The 15,526-nt window shown below is 37.0% G+C and overlaps 1 protein-coding gene across 1 annotated transcript in view; it reads right to left on the reverse strand.

Moving 5' to 3' along the window:
- The window catches only part of LOC107746333 (ankyrin repeat and SAM domain-containing protein 1A-like), a gene marked incomplete at its 3' end in the record, with an annotated part of 71,311 nt that overhangs the window by 32,362 nt on the left and 23,423 nt on the right, over positions 1-15,526 (reverse strand). The window lies entirely within an intron of this gene.

Raw genomic sequence — 15,526 nt, forward strand, 5'->3', positions numbered from 1 at the left:
TTTATTTATTTATTTTTTAATAAGTATTGGTTCAGGCACCGGAACCGTTTTAAAAGTATCGATTTGGCACCGGTATCGAAAAGAAAAAAAAAACGATACCCAACCCTATCGATAACAACCGGTAAAAGCTGATAACACAGGCTCATCCGGGTAACTGAAGTCGGCGCTATACTCTTGCTAGGAACAGTTTTTTGTTGGTGGAAGCTTTGCGTTTGGTTCGCAAATAAATTTTTAAAACTCAATTCGCTCTCTCCTTTCATACAAACACAGCTGCTGCCATTCTGCTACGATTGTTTTGTACGCTGTAGTGGATTATAAGATAACTAACAAACTGGCAAGATTTTAAAACATTTTCGTCTTAAATCTTTTATCGCCATAATTACTAATGTGGTGAAATGTTGTGTAATAAGTGGTGTGACTGCACCGTATCCCTTAAATGTCCATCTAGTTTGAACTTGCCGCTTGCCAGAACTGATGTGTTCACGGAAGCTTTGCGTTCAAATATTTCAACTCAAATCAATATTTCATGTCTAATTATTTACTTATGTGGCAAGTAGCCGTGTAATAAGCGGGATAATGTACATCCAGCCGGTTGTTATTGCTGAATAACCCCCTTCAGGATGATACAAGGCCCTCCGCTTCGCGTCGGGGTCCAGATCACCCTGTCGGGGGTTATTCAGCGATAACAACCGGCTGGATGTACATTATCCCTTACATAATATGTCACAATGTTACTGTTTGTTTACTGTATTTTTGATCACGTAAATACAGCTTTGGTGAACGCAAGGGACTTCTTTCAAAAACATTTTTAAAAAAATAATAATTGCTCCAAACTTTTGACTGGTAGTGTAAATGCTCGGTGACTATGGGGTCAGTGAATAAAATGACGTCTTAATAGCAGTGTTCCCACTCTTCCTAATCAATGAATTTCCATGGCGTTAACATGGTTCTTTAAAAATCTTTTGCGAAAATTATGGGGAAAAAAAAGACTAAGTAAGTGTTAAAATAAGTTAAAAACTCAAAATCAAGATATTTCTTGATATTTCATCTAATTTACCCACTCAATTTTTTTTTGTATATATACAGGTGCATCTCAATAAATTAGAATGTCATGGAAAAGTTCATTTATTTCAGTTATATGTTTTTTTACGTTGAATAATTATGAAAGTGTGACTTCTAGACATGAAAAAAAATTATATAAATTAAGCAAATCTTATCATTTTACGGTTATTTTGTATACTTTTATACAAAATAATATATTTTAGTATACTTTTATAATAAAATAATAATGCATTTTTCTAGTTATGCCAAGCTCTAAAATATATTTCAAAAATAAATAAATAAATAAATAAACAACAATACTTCAGTTAATTAAACAACTAAAAAAAGTCATGTGACTATTGAATGATGTTGTGGAAGATGGGGGGCCTTGGAGTCAAAAGGTTAAGCCACTGAGTTAAGTCGAATTCATTTGAAACTGGCTCCCTACCATTTCTGACCAATACTTTTCAACGACTTTTTCATGATCACGGAATAAGAATCGTAAAATTATTTGCTGGGGAAAATGTCCATATATATGAAAGCTACTGGATGCAAACAATTATGCTTGTGTACAAAACTCTCCAAAAATACAAAAAAAGATGAAAGATTCAGCATTCTGAACTTCTATACAGATCATAAACAGAACATTTTTTTTTTTAAGTTTATAAAATAAAATAAAACAACATTCAGGATTAAAATCTACAAAAAATTATCCAGTCTTGGAAATCACAATTTTAAGCCCACCGATTCATCCATTATCATAGTGAACCATTTTTTTGTTTTTTTTTGTGGTGTACACACAGAAACGGCAAATAAAGCCTGTTCAGAAAGGCCTGGATTGTGGCGCCGTCCCTTGATAACCTTGTGAGGGTTTGGACTTTGAATGCTGCTCTAATGTATGATTCATCAACCAGCTAACGCCATGGGAATGAACATCACAGAACATCTCTGCGTCATCCTTCCTGCAGGACAGTGAAGTCCTGAAGCAATCTGCTCTAGATGAATCCGCTGGTCAGCGCAACATATTTGTATGACTCTTGAATCAAACTGTGAGTCATTCGTGAATCTGGCGCTATTGCATGACTGCAGCGGGTGTTTGAGGCCACTGCCGAAAAACATGTAAGCAAGTTCTGCTGATAATAGAGCTTGAAACAACTTGAATGAGGCGTAGATAAATCTGAGTGTTTCTGATCCAAATCTAGATAGATAGATAGATAGATAGATAGATACATAGATACATCTATTAAACAGAGAATTGTGAAATATATTTTCATGATTTTTCAAAAACTTTTTGAGTTTAGTTATTTTTACATAAACCTGGAAATTGCTGTTCAATGACTTTTCCAGGTTTTTCATGACCGAGCTGTTCATTTTGAATCGGGTATCAACTGAGGCTTTACATTGTTTTTTTTTTATCCGTTTTTGAAAAATACTTTTGTAAAATATATTTACTCTCTTTGCCATATTTCCCCACTTTTTCATCCAAATATGAACATGTATGCAAGAAAAAGGATTAAAAAAAAAAAACATTGCAGAGTAATATTAATGTGGTTTTTATATTGTTTTGTTAGAAAATCAACATGCAAGGTTTCATAAAGTTGTAAGTTCAAAAGCATTTAATTTAATTCTAATGTAATCTTAAAATAATTCTCAGATCATATGTTATGAATTACATAATTATGTCACATATAATATATTTCTCATGAATATTGAAAAAAATATTTTTTACTTGCATGACAGTTTTGTAGTAGTTCATGTACAATTTGAAATGTAAAATTTTTTAATTATTAAAGAAAAATAAATAATAAAAAAGGGATAAATGTAGTAATAACTTGACAGTTTTTTAGTGGTTCATGCACAATTTAAAATATTTTTTTTTAAATAAACAAATATTAAAAGGGTGTAAATATAGTAATAACTTCGTAACTTTGAAATGTTTGCACATTTTCTAATTAATGAGTAGTTACTGATCCGATTCTGAAAGCATTATTCAATGCATTCAAATGCCACTGAACATTCAGGACAGATTTTTTTATTTTGGTACATTGTATCAGCTCTTGTATCACTGGTATCTCAAGATAACCTGGAAAGGCACTTACATTCAGTCAGAGGGCTATTTTTAAATAAATTAAATGTCCTTAGCCACATTCACACAAATTTAATTTCAACATGACCATCTACATTTCCCTCGGCATGCTTGTAAATTGACTAAACTACGAAACAAGCAACTTCTTGTCTGTTCTCAAACAACAACCTCTACGCACTGGACCTCGCTGAAAACAGCCTAAAGCTCTGTACTCCACATAAACATGTTGATGGACTGGAACAAGTTCTCTTGCTGTAGCTGTACACATCTTGTATAGGATACAGGCGCTGTGATGAGAAAAGGCCCTGATTCACAGAGACAGCAGCTTGAAGAGCAGAGCGTGATCACGTGATGTGCTGCATGCACTCGCTCACTGTCAAGACAAAGCAGCACAAATGAAGACACAAAGCGCACAGACAAAAGAGGAAGAGGAAAGGAGAAGCCGGCAGCAGAGAGGCTCTCAAACTGTGCTGCAGGCTCCACCTCTCTCAGCTTTTTCTCTTCTTTTCTCCCGCTCCAACTATCTGCCGTTCCCATCCCTCCATACCGGCAGCCAGGAAACATCACACAGAGAGGGAAAAAGAAACCGCATGAGCAGAGCAAAGCGTTGCTGATTCACAGAAGACTTAATGAACCGACATTATCTGACATGTATTCAGTGATCATTTCTATGACTGACTTTGATTTAGTCAAAAGATAATGAAGACGAGAACAAAAAACACTGATATTAAACTGATCAAATGTGTCAGTAAAGCCATTTATGATATTACAAAAACATTTCTATTTCATATACAAATGACGTTCTTTTTAAACTTTCTATTCATTGAATCAAAGTATTATGGTTTCTGCAAAAATAATAAGCAGCACAACTGTTTTCAGCATTGGTAATAATTATTGAGCAGTAAATCAGTATATTAGAATGATTTCTGAATGAGCATGTGACACTGAAGACTGGAGTTATGATGCTGAAAATTCAGCTTTACCATCACAGGAATAAATTATATTTTAAAATGTATTCAAATAGAAAATTGTTCTTTTAATCTGAAAATATATTTCACAATATTACTCTTTTACTGTTTGATCAAATAAATGCAGTCTTGATGAACACAGACTTTTTCAAAAAAACATTAAAAATTTCTTTATTAAGCGTTTGTTAAAGTTTGACCCATTTTCGTTATTACTGGACCTAAATGTTCGCTAAATTTAAAGGACATGTTTTATCAAAACGTTAAAAATTATGATTAAAAGAAAAACAATTACAACTAACTACTTTCTTTCAGGCAGTTTTGTGTCATGATCAGATAGGAAGTGTGGTTTACAGAAGTCCGCTCCGGTTTCTCATGATAGTCAGTCAGAATTCATAATGTAGTGGTATCATTATCATCCTATAGAAACACAAAACTGCAAAATATGAGTCACATAACAGCATATGAAACACTGCACGAATGATACTTTACCCATGTTGAGGAAGTATTTTGCTTCTATGAAAAGTAGCAGGACAAAATTATTGCATTACCATTGCAAAAATAGGTAAACCCCTGATCCAAACTGCCAACCAAAGCTTGCGACAAAGAGTTTTTTCTTTTTTGCAAGGGTACTTAAAACATGCAACAAACTGCATTACACAATTGCATTTAGTGATATTTTTCGAGTTTCCACACCCTTTGGGTTTAGTATACACCAATAACTTCATACTACCCAAGACGGTTCACTCATAATGATATGAATGGGAGAAATGGCTAGCAATGGAAGTCCCACCTTCTGAATAAAAGAGCCAATCACACCAAAGTCATCACTTCACTGCAGCTGCTGTTAGACCCTCCGCTTCCTAAAGAAACAGTTTATATATAAAGCCACTCCTCAAGAAAGACCACATGCAGTCACGACTGAGCTTTGCCAAAACACACCTTGAAGATTCTGAGGCAGATGAGATTAAAACTGAATTATTTGGCCTCAACACCAAACGATATGTCTGGCGGAAATCCAATACAGCTCAGCATCCAAATAACAGCGTTCCTCCAGTAAAGCATGGAGATGGTGATGTCCTGTGATGGGGTGTTTCTCTGCAGCAGGGACTGGAGCACTGGTCAATGGGAAGAAGGTTTACCTTCCAACATGACAAAGACCCAAAGCACACAGCAAAACCGAGCACACAGCGGTTGAAGGAGAAAAAGGCGAATGTCTTGCATGGCCTCGTCAGAGCCCAGACTTAAACACCACTGACAATCTGTGGAATGACTTGAAGACTGCAGTCCACAAACACTCACCATCACATTTAACTGAACTTGAGCAGTTCTGAGAAGAAGAGTGGGCAAATATTGCAAAGTCTAGATGTGCAAAGTTAGTAGATGCAAGCAAAAGGTGGTTCAACAAAATACTGACACAATCCTTTTTCCAACATGTTGGTGTTTTATCTTTCACTTGGATGTTGTAAGTTGCACTGAGTAAATACATCTGGATAAAACAAAAACTGTGTGTGTCTTCATTTCGGGCTGCAGAGCAACAAAATGTGTTTCGTTTAAAGGGGGGGTGATTCTTTTCTCTGTAAGTTAAGTAAATAAATAATTAAATGGCAATGCATCAGACTACATATTGGAAAAGAAAAAGTTTCAATGGACCCTTTGCACTCTGGCTGCATATAAGAAAACGCCTTCTGTCATATTTCTAATAACTGTTGATCATAATCAATTATAATATATTAGATGGTATATTATGCACATTATTAAAGGGGTTATATGATGTTGCTAAAAAGAACATTATTTTGTGTATTTGGTGTAATGAAATGTGTTTATGTGGTTTAAGGTTCAAAAAACACATTATTTTCCACATACTGTACATTATTGTTTCTCCTCTATGCCCCGCCTTTCTGAAACGCGTCGATTTTTACAAAGCTCATCGTCTAAAAAGCGAGGTGTGCTCTGATTGGCCAGCTATCCAGTGCATTGTGATTGGCCATATACCTCAAGCGTGTGATGGAAATGTTACGCCCCTTGTTTTGCTTACCTTCCATGTTGTAAATTCTCCAATAATCGTCAACACCTTAAAAAAGTAAAAGTAAATATAGCGATTATATAAATTATTTTTAGCTCCTTTCCATGCAGAACATGTAGCTTCATCCAAAAATACTGTGTACTTACGCAAAAAAAGATGTCCAGGTACGTTAATGATCCTTCAGGCCCATCGTCCTCAAATCCAGGTTCGCTAACAACCAATCGGATTGCTCAGTTGAACACAGTTTAACGTAGTTCAACCAATCAAAAACTGATATGTTGCATTTCTTACGTGTGAACGCTGGGGGTCGTTGGTGTTGTATTTGTTTGTGGATGAGGTGGCTGGTTTCAAAGCAATAAATGTCCCAGGTCGAGGACAGGCCCCCAAAACCCGATGCAACTTGACTAATTTTAAAAGTAGTTTTTTTTTGGGGCCTTTTTTTTTTTTTTAGAAATACAAGTCTGCACGTTACGTATGTCATTTTACAGCCTTACATAACCTTTACATCCATAACGGCGCGCGCAGGACCGAAGCGTCGCGCCTGCTACAGTTTACTCTCTGATTGATGCATACAAACAAACAAACAGTGCATTTCTACATTTATTTACCTATTTGCCAGCTTATTCCTCCCTTTAAATCCATGGAGCATGCAGCACCTAAGTGTCGCGCCACCTGTTTGCTATAGTGGTGGCAGGTCCGGTGGCAGGCGCAGATAGCGGTGGCAGGTCCGGTGGCAGCTGCCACTGGCAGGCGCACATAGCGGTGGCAGGACGAGTGGCAGCTGCCCCTGCCACGCAAAGATTTTACTCCCTCTCCCAAAAATCCTCCCCGCCACGGCTGCAGCTTCTCAGTGACAACATAACGCCGCTCGCATCATCCACAGTCGGGTTATTAGCAGAGAACACAGAGCAGGTCTTGAATTTCAGGCGCAGGATTGCGGTTATTAATAATAATTATACTCATTCCCGCAGGCTCTGCGTTTATAACGCGATGACAGATGACGGATCTTACCATTTGCACGTACTTTTGAGTCTTGAGAACTCTCATTTTCTGTGTGCCCACAGATCGCGATAAGGAGAGTGACAGATTTTAATAATTATTCAAGGAGTTTGCAAATGTGATATTGATGTAATACAACAGTTCAATAAACACGTACTGCCTGATTTTGCTCTATTTCATCAACGAAAATAGTTCCAAATAAAGTAACAGCTCAGCCGCTTCACATCTCTAAAAGCAAACACAGCGGTGTTTCATTCATGAATGAAAGTGCGTTTTTGAACGAATCTAGTGAGTCAGTGATTCATGATTACCCATTCATAAAGACAGTCACTTGCTTCATTCCTGAATGAAAGAGCCGTTCAAACGAATCAATTGAACGAATGACTCGGTGATTAAATCCGTGATTTTCCGCCACCTGCTGGCGGTTTCAGTTTCATTTTTAAAATTAGTATATTATATTAAACCATAACGTAATGAGTTAGCATTGAGTTCCAAAAGCTTTAAATACCTTTATCATGAAGGATCATATCAGTATTGCTTTGTCCTGTCATGTCACACTTCCTCAATTTTGTTCATATTTTCTCATTATTTCCATAAACTGTGCTGCACCAGAAGTCCCGCTGGCCACTGGCACTGAATACAGAATTGACCACTGTCAGTACGAAATAAAACTGATTAACTTATTTTAATTTTAATTATTCTAGGCCGAAGCTGAAACTGAACAAAATGAAACACTGGGCCGAAGGCCGAATACCAAACACGCTTTTTCGAGTTTTTTCCCCCATGTATTTTGCCAATTTTTTTCACCATTGCACAAATTAAATAGCCAAAATGTGCTTTTTACTGTTTTGTCATGTTTTTCAAAGAAAAAATAAATTACAAAACAACAATTTAAAAATATTTAACACTGAAAATTTTTTTTAACATTCTAGCAGACATTATACCAACAAAGCACAATTTAACTTAAAATTAATAAGTTAGTAAAATATTTTTTTTTGGCCATCAGACCCCCTTCTTGAATCAGGAATGTATTTTTTACTATACAAATAAAAGCAGTCTTGCTGAGCAGAAGAGCCGTCTTTTAAAATATTAGAAAGTATTACAGATCCCAATTTGAACACTATGTGTGAATGTTATAATAAATGTATGAACAGAGCTGTTGAAATTATTATTATCATTATTATTGTCTTACTTTTTATTTTATTTTACAGAACAACAATAAAATTACAATACTAACATTTATGAATGTTGACAGTTCTTGCTTTTTCTCAACTTTTATTTTGACGTAAACACGCAGGAAGACCTCAGCGCTTCTTTTTGTTGATAGAAGATTTATAAATGAGTCTCATTACGAATACGTCGCACGTATCGCATTGTCACGTGCCTTGTAAAAAATCATAAAAATGTGACTGAGCTCTTCTCATCGAAGACATGCGATGCAGTACTAAACAGTCTCTCGCTGTCTTTGCTTGTAATGATTTTTGCATCTTTCTCGGACAGTTTTAAATGCTTCCACACTGCTGACATGTTTGTTGCATTGCGCCTCTCACTCTACGCTGGTTGCTATTTGATCAAGTCACGTGATTATTGTTCGGTACAGTTTATTCGCTCTTTTCGCTTATTCGGCCGAACACCGAAAGAGCTTTTTTTTGCTATTTTCAGCCGAATAATTTCGGTTACCGAACATTCGGTGCATCCCTAATAACTTGCACATAATACAAATTTTAATTTACAGTATACTATTAATAATTATTATTATTCGTTTTTTAGAGTTTTCATCTGATTATGTAACACCTTCTCAATACAGCACATCATAATAAAGAAATATCTTTCAACAAAATCTGACATCATGTTCCACCAAAATGGGCATCTCCGGCCCACTGTGATAGCGCCATGGCAACTGGAGAGTGGAAAAGGGTCTGGCTGGCGAACGGGTCGACCCCATGAAGCCTCCACCACGACACTGCTGTAGCACACAAGCACTATTTTCTACCCCACAAAAAGTACAAACCTCATAATCATTTCAGTCCACAAAATGGCACGAAAAATAAGCAGCTCTGATGCTCTGCTTCAACAACAATGCATCTCCAACCCCTAGAATGAGAAGGAGAAAGAGAGATGTCTACCCAGCATGCTGTGCAGCAAAATTGAATTCTTGGAGTAGCTCTAGTACACTTTGGAAACGGTGGGAAACGTTGAAGGGTGGGAGAAAGAGATTCCATTGCAGAAAAGAGTAGAATATTCCTCACATTTAAGCCACCAAAATAAAAATAAAACCGTAATGAACACAAACATGATGTTGGCCAATACTAAACATATTAACAAAACTACACAAAATACAGATTGATGGCCATTATTTTCACTGCCATTCACCTGCCATTGCCATCCCCCCTTTCAACAACCTAGAAGACTACACTTCATGATGCAATTGAACAGCACCTTTCCACACACAGACTTCTGTGGCCTCATGACCTTGCAGCATATTTCCTCTGTGAAAAGATCAGCCCATCAGAATATATTAGGAGACCGGGCGACTTTGAAGGAAAGGCGGCTTGAGTTGGCATAAACGCCCAGAGCTCTGCCCGCAGCCAGCTTCAGCCCCACTGAGCACATCTCTGACGGGAAGCACATCCATTCAGGACTCGGATTAAAATAATGAACAGACAGACAGAGGCACCTTACATAACAGCTCTCATAATGTCAACATTTAAGCCATTACGGAAAAAAAGCTCTGCGTGTGGGAAAACCGCATATGGTGGTTTCAGTACTGGGAAGAGACTTTAAAACTGCAGTTTGTCAAGCTACAGTTACTCATAATTTAAAGTAGCCTAGTTCAGCTGCAGTTGAGATAGCCTTTTGAAACTGCAAGATATTTATCTAGTTATTTTAGGAGATACAAATGTGCTTTTGATAAATTTTTTAATATATTTAAGCAATATCGTTGTATGCATGTGATATTGCTTTTATAAACAAGTAAACATTCTTGTAATATTTTTGTTGAACTTACCTTGTAAACACAATTTGACCAGTTTTTGCTCCATCAATGAAAACAGTTCCCAGTGTAGTCACAGAAAATTAAATGTTGTGCATCTCCAACACTCAACCCGTGTCTGAAATCACACCATAGCCTTATATAGTGCACTATTTGAGGGAGCAGCCATTTGTAGAGGTGCCCGAACCCATGGTGGATATTACCGAGTGCACTCATTCAATCCCATAATGCACCACCATAACAGTGTACACTTCAACAGCTAGAGAACAACCAAAATGCACTGTGAAAATAACGCTGAAGAAATTACTGTCACAGTCTTCAGCGGGTGTGCCCAGGAGGGCCACCAGATGACTGTGTTCGGTGAGCACATGGTTGTAAAATAAAATTAAAAGAAAGACAATAATAATGATAATAATCATTACCCTACAACAGCTCTATTAATACATTTATTATAACATTCACACAGTGTTCAAATTAACCATTTCTCCTGCAATTGAGTCCTCGCTTCATCTCCCCGCACGCACCGTGACAATTACTGAACAAAGCATAAAGCAGAATCATACACTTGCAATTTTTTATTTATTTACCAAATTGTACAAATTATACTAGTTCCATGACAAATTTTAAGATAATTTTAATCACTACTGGAGCTTGTCAGTTAGCTTAGTGTCAAATGATTATTACATAGCCAGTGCGCTCAGTGTCCGAATTCGCTCACTCGTTTTAATTCGCTCCTTCAAGTCAAGTATAATAGTGGATGAATGTAGAGAATAGTGAATGAGGGTATTGGGGTGATTTCGTGGAGTTTCCTTTCTCAAGTGTCAACAGTCAAGTGACTGATTCAAAGAAACAAAGACAGTCATTTGTTTAGTTTCTAAATGAATTGGCAATTTTTGAACCAATGATTCAGATTCAATCCAATGATTCAGTAGCTATGTTTTTATCTAAAGTTGCGAATGTAACTTAAGCGCAAAAGTGGAATTTTGCATAAAACATTTGCGAATAAGCACCGTTTCCATCCAACGAATCAACGAGAACCAAATCATCACTTCCTGATAAACTGGCACTAAATATCACTAAAAAAAAGTAGGAGAAGCCACTGAATATAACAATTTTCATATATAATAAATTACTTGTGCCTCAGAGCGAGCAGACAAAACTAAGGGATGCACCGAATGTTCGGCAACCAAAACTATTTGGCCGAAAATAGCAAAAAAAATCTCTATCGGTGTTCGGCCGAATAAGTGAAAAGGCAGAATAATATGTACCGAACAATGACTAACACGATCAAATAGAGGCACGCACTAATGCAGCAAACATGTCGGCAGTGTGAAAGTATTTAAAACTATCAGATAAAGACGCAGAAATCATTACAAGCACGAAGCACCGACAGGGAGAGACTGTTTAGTGCTGCATCGCATGTCTCCGATGAGAAGGAGAGGTGGCTGATGCTGATGGTTAGGTTACTGTAAGATGATTGAAATGGCGAAATGGCCTCAAATGATTAGTAAATAAACAGCAGAATGTTATATTTTCTAATGCACGCACGAATTGCATGTATTCTGACAGCGCTGCACGAGTTAGCGGCGCCAGGGTTCAAAGTCCAAAGCGCGAGGAAAATCTGCGCTGGAACTATGTTACTCGTCAGTTGCTCAGTAACATTTTTGTGAATTTTTTTAAAGGCATGTGACAATGTGATACGTGCGAAAAACATCTTCCCAAATTCGTAATGAGAATAATTTATAAAGCTGCATGCTGTTGTTAACAACTAAATATCACTAAAAAAAAGTAGGAGAAGCCACTGAATATAACAATTTTCATATATAATAAATTACTTGTGCCTCAGAGCGAGCAGACAAAACTAAGGGATGCACCGAATGTTCGGCAACCAAAACTATTTGGCCGAAAATAGCAAAAAAAATCTCTATCGGTGTTCGGCCGAATAAGTGAAAAGGCAGAATAATATGTACCGAACAATGACTAACACGATCAAATAGAGGCACGCACTAATGCAGCAAACATGTCGGCAGTGTGAAAGTATTTAAAACTATCAGATAAAGACGCAGAAATCATTACAAGCACGAAGCACCGACAGGGAGAGACTGTTTAGTGCTGCATCGCATGTCTCCGATGAGAAGGAGAGGTGGCTGATGCTGATGGTTAGGTTACTGTAAGATGATTGAAATGGCGAAATGGCCTCAAATGATTAGTAAATAAACAGCAGAATGTTATATTTTCTAATGCACGCACGAATTGCATGTATTCTGACAGCGCTGCACGAGCTCGCGGCGCCAGGGTTCAAAGTCCAATTCGGCTTCGGCCAAGAATTTTCATTTCGGTGCATCCCTAGACGAAACAATAAATGTGGTCATTGCTTTCGGAGACGGATGCTGCTGTTTGGGAACCCAGTTGTGTAAATTCTGGGAGGCAATAACACAGAAATACTTTGATAGCAGACTTTGGCTCAGGCATTGAAGAATGACCAAAATAAAATTTGAGATTTATTTATTTTTCCCAAAATTTGGCGTTTCCATCACTCGTTTCTGATGCAAATCAGGCGATATACTTCAAAATGCGCATAAAAACAAGCTGATGGAAACATAGCTATTGACTCACTCATAAAGATAGTCACTTGTTAAAAGAGTCACAAAAAAATCCCCACCATTACAAACTAACAGCACTCTTGGAATGCTGCTCAGATTTGAGGACCAGAAAGTAGCCTATATGATAAAATGTATTTCTACAGATATATTTAAACAAGGATCTCAATTAGGTTGACAGCATTAAACAAAAAAACAAAACAAAACAAAAAAAAACACTAAATGCAACTTAATACACTCTAAAAAATGCTGGGTTAAATATAACCCAGTGCTGGGTTAAAAAGGGACAAACCCAGCTATTGGGTTGTTTTGACCCAGCGGTTGGGTTCAAAACAACCCAACCGCTGGCTGAAAACAACCCATAATATAATATAAATTAGGGCTGGGAGATATGAAAAAAAAAAATCTCGATTTTTTTCAGAAAGTTTGACGGATTCTCGATTTTTACGATTTTTAAGTTGAAAATGTTACTACAACGTGATTCAAGTAACCTTTTCTTTATTAACCGTCTAGTTAAATACATTTCTATTTCAAGTGCACCACATATGTTGTCAACATGATGTAAATGTTAAACAAATCACTTGTTAAATATCTTTGCAAAAAAGATGCATGAACTACAACTACATCTTGTACAAACTTGTCTTATACATATTATATGTTCAGAAATAATACAAGGAAAATGCTTTAAAAAAAAATCTCAAAAGTCACGGTAATTCAAATTCAAAATGACTGAAGGTATAACACCAGTAGACTATTATTAACTACAAATGTTCTGTAAAACAATGAACAGCAGCTTTCAGCCTGTCACCATGATGCAAACATAAAATTTCAGACATACAGTAGTTCTTTACAGGTTTTTATTGGATTGGCGCTGCTTTTCCATTGTTTTTTCTATGTGAACACGGACGCGTTTGACTGTTGCACTCGCGTCTCTTGCAGCATCTCATGCATGAAACATTCTAAAATTCTAAAAATGTGGCGCTCAAGTTAAAAGAACTCCCATCTTCCTGCATTTTTTCCTAATCCACTGCCCGCGTCGCATCTTTATTAACACAAAAGCGCATTCTGTGTGAATGGCACCTAGTGATATATTCTACTTATGGTCCTTCACAGAGCACGTCACATGTGAGCAGGTAATCACATGCGCTGACATTCGGTTGGGTCATTCTTTTTTCTTTACTGTTAACATTGATATATTGTCAAAGTGTCTAATTCTAACGTTTGGTAATATTTCTATTCAAAATCGTGATTCCTCGATTTATAACAAATAAAATCGTGGCGAAACATTAAATTCTAATTAATCTATAAAATCGCAAAAATCACCCAGCCCTAATATAAATCTATAAAACACTAACTTATATAAAGTAGAAAATTGTGATGAAAAGCCAAAAATTATTATGATAAACAGGACGAGGTAAAATGCTACAATGACTTTAAATGAATCAGTGAAGCTATGAATCTGAACAAAACAGACTTCTAACTGAGATACAAGGCATCAAACACTAGACAAGTCTGGAAGACCTTTAATAAACCCTCATTATAAGCCTCAACTCAAGGGCATGAGTCACCAGCACTAGAGGATCATCTTCATCCTCTTACATTTCTTCAAACATGAACTGAACACAACACAAGTGAAAAAGAGGAAGATTTTTTTAAAGCACCCATTGAGGGACTGGAAGTGGAGGGGCAGTAGTCCGTGTGCAGCTTTAAAAACTCTGCCAGTAAAAGGAAAAGCTAATCCCTAATTTCCCAGTGGGGGTATGGCCTTGAACATCCCAAAAAAAAAAAAAAAGCCTAAAAAATACTGGTTTGCTGTAATTTGGTGTCACTTAAAGCAATGGAGGAAGTGAGAAATAGATGGAAAGGGGAAACAAAAGAAAGAGAAAATGGCAAAAATCCACCTTCACCGAAAAAGAAATAGAGAAGATTCACGTCTGATGCCACTTGCATGGAAAAAAAGCTCTGGATATGATCTGTTTTAAGGGAGTGGAATAAGCTGGTAGTAATAGAGCGAACTAAAAATCCAAAAGCATAACTGGACCCGCCTCTCTGAAATTCTCATTGGTCAATGAATGCTTTCATTAGAGTGCTGAAAAAAAAGTAACTTCTCTCAACTTTGTTTGCCTGGCGATGTATATCCCACTATATCCCACCAATATGCCATAATAGCAAGCAGATAAAAGATTAGGAACAGGTGAGGTCATGTCTAGCACAGTCACGGATATCTTCTTGAGCCAATTAACTGGGCGGTGGACACTCTGCTGGGGATTAGCCGTAGCCCACGGCACATTGCCAAGAGGAGCCTGATACACGGTGCCCAATGCCAGGGCATTGGAGGTTAATTAAGTGTACTTAACCCAGTGCCAGAACCAGATGCATCATTGGCACACGCTCATCAGAATTCGCTTCATCCACTCCCCGCAATCTGTGCCATACAGGCAGCCTGGATCACTGCTGTGTGCAGATTAGACACATACTGAAGAGCATTGGTTTAATAGGCTTGGAGCACATTGAGATGGCATAGGTTAAAATGATAGCACTGCTGCTCATGTTTATGTGTTGTAGAGTTCACAAACTTTTTGAACAATACAGTTCAATGACTTTTCCACACACACTAGTGTTCAAAAGTTGGAGTCAGTAAGATTTTTTTTAACTGTGGGTGATAAATGAAGCTGTCTACACTAGGCATGGGCCGGTATGAGATTTTGATGGTATGATAACCTTAAGCAAAAATATCACGGTTTCACGGTATTGTCGTTACAGCTCTAAAATGTGTTATTTTTAAATGACTGGGTAAAAAAAAATTTAAATAATTTC

The sequence above is a fragment of the Sinocyclocheilus rhinocerous genome, unplaced genomic scaffold, assembly GCF_001515625.1.
Source record: "Sinocyclocheilus rhinocerous isolate Xijiao unplaced genomic scaffold, SAMN03320098_v1.1 scaffold2393, whole genome shotgun sequence".
NCBI lineage: Eukaryota > Metazoa > Chordata > Actinopteri > Cypriniformes > Cyprinidae > Sinocyclocheilus > Sinocyclocheilus rhinocerous.